Genomic DNA, 10,070 nt, shown 5'->3' with positions numbered 1-10,070 from the left:
AGCCGTGTTTTTCGAGATACTGCTCATACCAAACATCCTTGTGGTACTCTCATATCTTCTTACAAGCATGAATGAGGAAGGAGTTCTAAAGTGAGAAGGAAATAGTAAAGCCAAAGATGAGATATGCAAACAATTCAGTATGTATTATGTTGGGGGTATCTTACTTGAAGTAAACTCGTAAACATCAGTGGAATCACATAATCTAACAACATAATTAAAGATATTGGTCCTTATCCTTATCCCTATATATATATATATATATATATATATATATATATAGAAAAGGATCAGTAAGGCATTTTAAATGTATTTTTAAATTGACATTTAACTGACAAATTGCATTAAATTGACATTAAATAAATGGATTAAATGACAAGTTTTGATGAAAACATTTAGCATCACAACTGTTTAACTACAATTGTTTCCTGCGCATCAAATTAGCATATTAGAAAGATTTTTGACAGAACTCGAGTGACAAAAATAAATGACTTAAGTGCACTAAAATAGAAAATAATAAAACAAAATAATTGTTATTTTTAACTGTTATAATAAACTACATAATGGAATTTGTATCAGATAAATGCAGCCTTGGTGACCACAACACACTTCTCTCTAAAACATTTCTGAAACAAAATCTTATTGACCCCAAATTTAGCTAATCTGCACGACAGTGTCTTGTAATGACACTCAAAACCACAATTCAAGCTACATTAGTAGTCTACTGTACTGCATGTTAATTTTTAACCTTATGAATGCTATATACGTACAGAATAAAAAGTCACCAATCTGTCCAAGCTTTCAAAAGGCTCTAATATGGTCACTTTAATATGCATCATGTATGGTCAAATAAGGTACAAATTAGGCTCTGAGGCATTTATACCTTAGGCTTTTTTCCTGAGAATGTATTTTAAAGCTTCTAATTCGTACGCAATATCTCTTGTGTTCTTTACTTGTACATGAATAAAGGGAATGTCTATTATATATTAATGCAAAATCAACACTACACAGAAGTGCTTACAAGATATTTAAAATCTAAGTACTAATAAAGAAAGAAAACTGAAAAATCAATTGTTTTCTGTATTTGCATCATGCTTATAAATAACCATTTACAGCGCACATATCAACTAATGATTGTATCTGTGCATTATCATTTGAATAATAAGATCATAATCAATGGTGATACTAATTATCTAATCAGTTTTCCTGCCTGCATGGAGTTGACGTGAGATGTGAGCACAAAACAGACTCATTTCCACTGACAGCAAGCACTCCATCTAATGGTGGAGACGGGACACAGCACAACGAGGCCCAGAGTCCGCCTACCGCCTTTTTCCACATAACCAAGCCTCTGCAGAGCTGGCCACCGAAGTCCCGCCCAGCCAATCCTGCCTAAGACGGCAGGTCACCGCCACACTCAAGAGTGTTTGACTGACATCTGCTTTTGTTATTGTTTGTGCTGGGGTAAAATTAATATTTGTTTGCATGTGGGCAGCATGAATGGCAATGCAAGGAGCCAAGGGACCCGAGGCACACTCAACGGCGAGCAGGAAGCCTTTAATGAAGGAGCCGGCTCCATTACGTAACCCCTTGGAACCGAGGCCTCGCTTCCTGAAACACTTAGCCATATCAGTGTTGTTTAGGAGTTAGCGTATGCTGCCAAGGCCCGTCGGATGGATGTGCGGCAGCAGACTCTGACATTTAGCAGGGAAGGGCTAATTATGAAAACAGGGCGGTGGGTGAGAGGGAGCTTCAATCCTGCAGCTAATGGACATACATATGCCACTTAGCTTCTGATCTCGGGTCACGGAGTAAATAGAGATAAAATAGCTCATGCTAGTTGGCAAAGCATTTGAATAATGCAAGATAATTTCAGGCTCTCTGTTTCCATTTCCTCAGCGGTTCCTGAAACGCACAACACAAACAAATCAAGATGTGGTGTAGTAACATTGCTGTCTGATCTCAGATAGAAACAGGAGAGAGAGAGAGAGAGAGAGAGAGAGAGAGAGAGAGAGGAGGAAGAGGGAGAGGGAAAAGGGAGAGCGGGAGGGAGAAAGGGAAACTAGATCCAAGCGAGCGAATCAACTTGAGTCAAGTTGAATAGGCGAGTCAGCGATCGTGGTCACCATGTCAGGTCACACAGATACGCCTCTGCGGGTGACACTGGAGAACCAGCCGATAACCAAATCCACGGCGCAGCGTTGCATTATAGGATTAAGACGGGATTGCCGGGCCCCTGGTTTTCATCGTGTATCAATATGGCGATTCACCTAAGCTGCCTCGGGCTGCCTCCGAGGCTCACTTTAACACGTGGGACTTCCTCAAGTGATCAGCCGCAGCTATCCACGCAATCTCACCTCAGAGACCTGACATTCCTCTGGTCTGCTTGAGTGCGAAGGGCAGATCGGGACAAAGCAGCTCTCAGTGTGCTTATTCTAAAGTCTGGCCGTTGACAGACAACCCACCTCAAGTGGCCGCAGACCGAATGCCTGGATGTTTCTTCTGCACGCTAGGTCGTGGCGCTGAGAGAAACATATAGGAAGAGATAAATAGTATCATTTTATGTTGCCAGCATGAAACATCAGGGATCCTGATTTGTTCGTGATGAGCATTCAGTCCAGCAGTCAGCACTGTTGAAGTGTGCAATAGACAAGATGAATATCTCGGGCTTCTCAAATATCCTGTATCGTCTCTTGATCTTGAAATAAGCATTAACAATTCAAGCATAGGGGAAACCAAAGGTGTAGATAGGAAGGAAAACATACGTCGCCCCTCTGCAATATCACTCTGAAAGGCCTCGAAGGCCAGCGATACGGTTTTACAGCGGCCTACTGTAACTCTTCTCGCAAATATCCAAAACTCTTAAGGCTGCAAGAATTCACACGAGACCGAATTGTTGTTCCTCCATGTGAAAAGGTAGACACTTAAGCCTTAATGTAAACAGTCATCATTTATTTAAGCAGGCCATCTCTTAAACATGAATGGGTAAATGTTTTGAATACCGGGGGCTTTAGTTCTTAGCAGGGGCCAAATGTCTCCCCTTGACCTTGCAAATTCAAGCAGGGGGACACACAAACACTTACATGTCATTCGGCACCCTGATTTTATGCCTGATGGAAAATGGTGGTGATGACAGCTCGGTTCGAACACCCCCCCTTCCCTCTGACTTTCAAAAACACACACAGGCACATTAAAGGGCAACACGGAGAATAAGCACCAGATATTCTTCAATGATCTCTTGGGAGTGGGGAAAAACAACAAATGTGCGATTGATGGAATTGAGATATTTCTCACAGTCAGACGAGAGAGAGAGAGTTGTGTAGGAGCGGAACCGTTGTTTGTCTATGTATGTTTACAACAACTGTCATTAAAGGCACAAGAAACAAGATGGCTAATGTAAGGCGATCCCACCCCCTAGCTGAATAATTCATACCAGCTGCAAGGAAGAGAGAGCAGCGCATATTCTTCCTTCCTCACCGCTTGCCTCTCTCACCCTTCTCTAAGGGTCTCTTGGGATGGATGAGTTTCGTTCCTGGTCGCGATGAGTAGCCATTTACCGCCTGATCCGTGCTCCTTAGGCCCGACTCTCTTCCTGTCTCCTGAAACCAAATTTGCTCATTTCAGTCACCTCAAAGCAGACTTGTATGTATATATTTTCAGGGAAATTTGATTGTCGGTATGGATTTTTCAATCGGTCTGCAGATCGGGTTTAGAAATATGTAAACTGTTGTGTTATTTCATCAGGCCCGGCAGAGGAACACATACCTTAGATACTGAACATCCAATACGGTGGAGTGATCTTTAAGCAAGACAAGTCGGACGTAAGTAGATTAAAAAAGCCATAATGGGGAAACAAGTGCCCATTTCAAGTGCAGCCGAAGGAAATTTAAGACCTGGAAAGTTGCATTATAAATTTTTGATCGAATTGACAATATTTTCACACTGGCTAAAGCCTGAAACCTGAACCTATATTTTCTGTCTTTGGTTTCCTTTCTTGAAGAACCCTTAATGTGCCAAAGATGTACTACTTAAGCTCGGGTTACTGTTGTCGGTTTGTACGTTAATGTCTAAAAAGTTCAGATTGAATTTGAATCGACCAATATGCATTAAAACCACTGTTCTTTAATCAAAATCTTATATGATCTGAAAGGGAATGTAACAAAAGCTTCCCATTCTTTCAACATCCTGCTCTTTTTGGCCTGTCTAATCCAGTTGAGGTCTGAATGTGGTCTTTCTTCTCTTACAGCAGTGGAGGGTTACTGCAGGAGATGGACAAATTAGCCCACACCTCCATTCCTGAGCGGGGCTATTGTATATCGCTGCAGTCTGTTCATGGAGTGGAGGGACCTGCACAATGAGCCAAACTTTGTTGCCGAGCCTCTCTCGCTCCATTTCAAAGCTGAATTTTAATCTGCAAGTTTATACCAGCTTTTCTTTAATTAACACTTTTTTTTTTTTTTTTTTTACATCAAGTTCACCTTAAATAGATATTTGGGTATGTTGATGTTTAATACTGTTGAAATATTAATAAATGCTATATGTTTTTTAAGGTCAAACACATACAATCCTTTTCCATAATACTAATAACTAACATTATAATTGATACTGACGTCTGGGGTTAGTAAGAATTATACTCAACAAAATGACCATTATTTGATTAAAAAAAATACAGTGTAAACTTTAATATTGTGAAATCTTACAATTTAAAATAACACTTTTCTATTGTAATATAGTGTCACAGCATCCTCCATAAATCATTCTGAAGTGCTGATTTGCTGCTCAAGAAACATGTCTTATTATTATCAGTCTAGAATATGTGTGTGTGTGTTGTGCTACCTTATATATTTAGGAAACAGTGATACATTTCAGCAGGGTTCTTTGAATATTAAAAACAAAAAAATGAACAGCATTTATTCATATCAGATTAATATGTTCTAGCTGAAGATTTTTAGTTTAGTTTAGTTTGAATAGTGTATTTACCAAAAATAACAAAACAAAACAGCCAAGCATGACAATAATTACACTGATAATAATAATAATAATAATAATAATAATAATAATAATAATAATAAAATGATGGCACAATTTCAAACCAAAAGAATTGGCTGAGTGAAAAACAAAAATGTATCTAATCAAAAGTACCATAATGAATTGATGTAAATATAATTTTTGAAAAAAGATTTCAGGAGAGAGTGTATTTTAAATTTAAAAGAAAGTTTAGTGCTCAGGCAAGGTTCAAGAATGTACAAAAAGCATTTTACATTTGACAGTGTTCATATAGATTATTTATTTGTTTTACGCATGTTTCTTTTTTTTTGTTGTATGGGGAAAAACATAAATATGTAGTAAATAATTGGAAATTGGAAATAATTGGATAGAGATGACATAATTAACGATGATTATTAGTGAGGAGTGGAGAAGGAGTTGGACTAAATAAGTTTATGCTTCTTCCTACCCCTTTTAGGACAAGTACAATAATGAATATTGTTCTGTTTTGTTTGTTTATAAGTTCTTATTTTTACATGTTCATAATAAGTATCAGTATCATACTATCAGTAGCTCTCTACTTTTAAGATAGTGGTGGATCAATAATTAAAGATGTTCTCCCTTGGAATCTCCCATCAATTAAGATGCCTCTGAACAGCACTTCATTTTCATAATTCAGCTGCCCCAACTTGAACCGTAGACAATGTTGTCGTCGTCGGGTCTCCGATGGAATAAATGTCTCGTCCTCCCAACAGATGTGACTGAAATCGTATTGGGAACACTTTGTGCATTAAGCTCTGAATTCTAAATGAACTCGGGCCTCAGTGATCCAACCCAAGCAGACACTTAAAAACTGACACACAGGAACCCGGAGAAATTACTTAAAGGATCGGTTACGTCTAAAATGATGGAATCAATAACAATATTTTCCCTCAGACCCCATAGCACTGATAAGCAAAATCCTCGCTTAAAAGCCGCATTAAACTTTAATCGGGTGCAGTTTGCTCCGGCGACTGGTAATATCTGGACAGCTGTCTTCTGCCGTGTTTAAAGCTTGTTTCCTTTGCCATTTCAGTGTCATCTACTAATTGCCTTTTCTTTGGGATACATGATCCTACTGAATTCAATCATAGAAGTATGAAACAGGGAAAGGCTTTTTAGGGGGTCGGGTCAGAAGAAAACAACAGAGTCTGAGATGCTCTCTGAGCCTTGGCTACATTTGTCGGCTCCATCCCAAGTGACTTCATTTAGCATCTGATTTCAGGCCATCAAGGGATGGCTATTTGTTTATTGGCTTTTTCTGCATGTGTGAAATCTTAACGCAACCCATCTTGGAGCAGGTCCTTGCTTTTCTTCTTGTCTACTTGCCAGTTTCCCACCTACACATGGAACATGCTTTACATGTTTTTCCCCTTTTTTTCACATTTAACCAATGGTGTAAAAAAATGAAGAATTTATATTTAATTTATGCTCCAATACATCTTCTATCAGAGAGAGAGAAAAAAAAAAAAAGCCTCATGTATTTGTATTTTCCTCCTCATGCTCGGCCGAACTATGGAAAGCCACATCATCAGTCACCATACATTTGTATTTCAAGTACAATAAATTACTCCTATTGTGGTTTATGACAGATTGTATGTGAGAATCCCCCAGATGTCTGAAGAGAGGAAGGTGCTAGCTGGTTTATGGAGGCCCCAATCAGTATTTACTTGAAAAGAGAAACTTAGAAGAGGTCGATTTTAGCATCTCCTTCAGGTCTGGGACCAATGCAGGCTGTGATTTCACAAGTGCAACCCAAGCAATCACCGCTATCCCCTGATTGCTTGGCCTGCGTCTCTGAGGATGCTAGGAGCGAAAGATTATCTTTCCCCCAAACTTCCTCTGATTGCCGACTTCGAGAGGCATGCCTTCATCAGCCAACACGCCGACAGAGCCTCACCGTCATAATGTAGTATTTATTAAAGACAGGGCTATTTAAGCCGATCAATACATTTAATCTGTCTGTGCTTTTTGCTGTTGAAGGGTAGAAATGCTAACACAATAGTTATTCTATATTAGCTTGAGCTTAAAACAATTTTACCAAGACATTTAAAAAGGTATTTTTATGCATAGCTGACACATAATGAATGTATCCATATACATTCTTGTATATGGATACATTGTAAAAATCAATGTTGATTTTTGTATCACATTATATTAAAACTGATAAAAATATCCATTAATAATGAAAATGTATATTACAGTATAGTGTATTATATATTAACTGATCTGTAACTGTTCAACAAGTTTCTTTCTTTTACCATTAAATGACAAAAGGAATTTGTCACAAAAAAAAGCAATTTAATGGTTAAATATAGCATGTGATACAGCCAAAATAAAATAAAAATCATAATACAATTTCAATACAATATAATTAAAATTACATATTACACACACACATACATATACATACACACACACATATACTATTACTATATGTGTCTGTGTGTGTATTTTTTTTATTATTATCTCATTATGTAAAACCTAAATATTTACATTTTTACATTGTTGGCCCATAGCAAAATATAATAATGCAAACAAAACATAATGTAACTGGAGCTCAAACCTTAAATGTCTGAATTTTAAAAAAGTAAATGGCATCTAAGGTATTAAGAGCAAGCTGGTCTAATTGGGCTTCAAGACTTCAAGAGGCACCATGAGAACCTGTCTATTTATACTCCTTTCTTAACGGTAGCCATGGAGCAGATTTGATGTATTGCCTTCCCTGTCTAACTCTTCACTGCCTCTCCAGCGCTAGCCAAGTATGAAGATCTTATCAGCTGCTGGTTCCATTGCCCCTGGCCTTTTCAGACCAGCACGGCTTAGTTTACGGAAATCTCTTTTGATACACACCAGTGTATCAGTGCGCAACAGGAAAACACACAGGCTTACAGAATATGTATGCTACCACCAGCTACAAATATTTGTGACTTATTAAAAAGGAAAAAAAAATATTCTTTTCTAAAAACCTTCTAATCAAAAGCTAAATCAATGCAAAATCAGTTTTGATCTTAAATAAAAAGTACTAATTGAGCTTACTGATTCCAAAGATGATGTCTTTAAATGTCGTTAGATGACATACGTCTGAGTTAAACACTACAAACAGCTCCCCCGTGGTGACTTCCTCTTTGACCATCCTAGAACTGCTTACAAAACGTGTCTGCATAGCTGCTCTCACCTGGTTTAACCCCAACAGGAACTTATCAATTCATCTCTCTCAGAACAGCTCAAGTGGGGGTAATCCTCCCATTGAAGTGTTTCAACTTCTCTGCCCATAGACAAAGGATGGGTAAAGGGCTTGTTGGAATTGTCTTGGATCTTCAAGAGGCTTAAGGCCAAACGCTTTGTAGATGCTATTTGTCTCTCCGCACGTCTAATAATCCTGACTTTTGTCAGGTCATTAGAGCTCATGAGGACCAAACTCGGGGCTCTGGCCTCTCTGTCCCTCCTTAACCACACTTAAGGTGAGCCTTAACCCAAGTGTCTCGAGGATGTTTTACTTTCTCCAGCCATCTAACAGAAACAGAGATATATGACAAACTTGGGGACCTTCTGAGGTCAAAAAGCCTGCTTACGTCACCGTTTGCAATTATTTGACAATAAAACGAATAACAGCAGCTGTATGTCAACAGTACGGGTTAGATGTTCTCTTTAATTTCACAGCTAATTTAAAACAGCTCTTAGGCTGCGAGCAAATTAGCATTCTTAGTGGTATTAATTTTCAACATACTTGGATTGTATCACCCTTATAGCAAATGCACTATAGAAATCAGAAGAAGCTCTCTGCATGCCAGCTGTGAGTTTTTTTTTTAGGATATATTCCAGTATGTCATCCAGCCAAAGCATTTCAGAGTTAGAGCTGAGAGGCAATAAAGTAATTAAAGCACCAGGGGTTCAAACATTCAATATCATTTTCCAAAATGTGTTTAATTAAAATTAATCATTGGCTGCATTATATCGCTACCTGTGGTGAAAAGTGGTACAGTGGTTCTCACTGTAGTCAAGCGTTTCTTTGAAGGTTGGGATTGGAGCTAGCAACGATTTAAGACGTTGCCAAAGAGTCTGAATTACAGCAATCTATTGCAATCTCCTTCATTCCACATTTTCCATTATGATGTGTCTTTTTAGAAATCAAATAATTCCTCCCAGTGGGACAACATTAAATCCCCAGCCCTCATCAAATTCATCAAAATGTTTCCGCAGTGCAAATTGAAATTAAAAAATACTTAAAAAGGGCTAATGGTTTCTTCTGGTGTATTGTAAAAATGTTAAAATCTTTGAATAATTAATTGAACCAGAGCTTGAAAACCTCTTCGGCTGATATCTTAATTTTTGTTTGCCCATTAGAATATTGAAAATCACTTGTTAAAAACGAACACGGATAAATCTCAATTAATGTGTTCTGAGCCATGATAAAGACACTTGCTATACTGTGTAATACGTTTATAGGCATTTACCTTGCATTTCATTTACCTAACCAATAAAACATGAATGTGAATCCACCTCGGTAAACTATATTTATGAAATCAGTGCATTTGGGAAATATGTGCTAGATCCCATGACACAAAATCCAGCAGTAAGATTTTCATTAGCTCAATGTTAGCGAATGTGAAAAAGCAGAAAAAGGAAAACAGTCCAAAGATTCTAGACAGAATTTCCTTGATTAAATAATGAAATCCCCCAAAGGCTTCATTTGAATTTCACACAATACTATAATTAAAACCCATATAAGTTAATGCCGGCTAAAGACTTGGAACTTTTCTTGTGAAAAAAATCAGCATAACAGTGGCCTCTATCTCTAGTAAATGATCAAGCTGGTCTTGCAGTGCGCAACACTAACCGATTCAAAGTGCTATTTCACTACGCTACTGAGGATTTGACCTGCTAATTAGTAACAAAAATAATGTACGACCACAACAAGCAAATTACTAAACACACAGCCATGATCTGTGACATGCTGTATATAGCATGCGCGCCTTGGTAGTGCCAAACATATGGACGCAAATCATGCGCTGGATTTCATATATCATCAGGGTACTTCTAGCTAT

Source organism: Puntigrus tetrazona, chromosome 17 (assembly GCF_018831695.1).
Source record: "Puntigrus tetrazona isolate hp1 chromosome 17, ASM1883169v1, whole genome shotgun sequence".
In the NCBI taxonomy this organism is placed as follows: Eukaryota; Metazoa; Chordata; class Actinopteri; order Cypriniformes; family Cyprinidae; genus Puntigrus; species Puntigrus tetrazona.
This window is presented reverse-complemented; position numbering follows the sequence as displayed.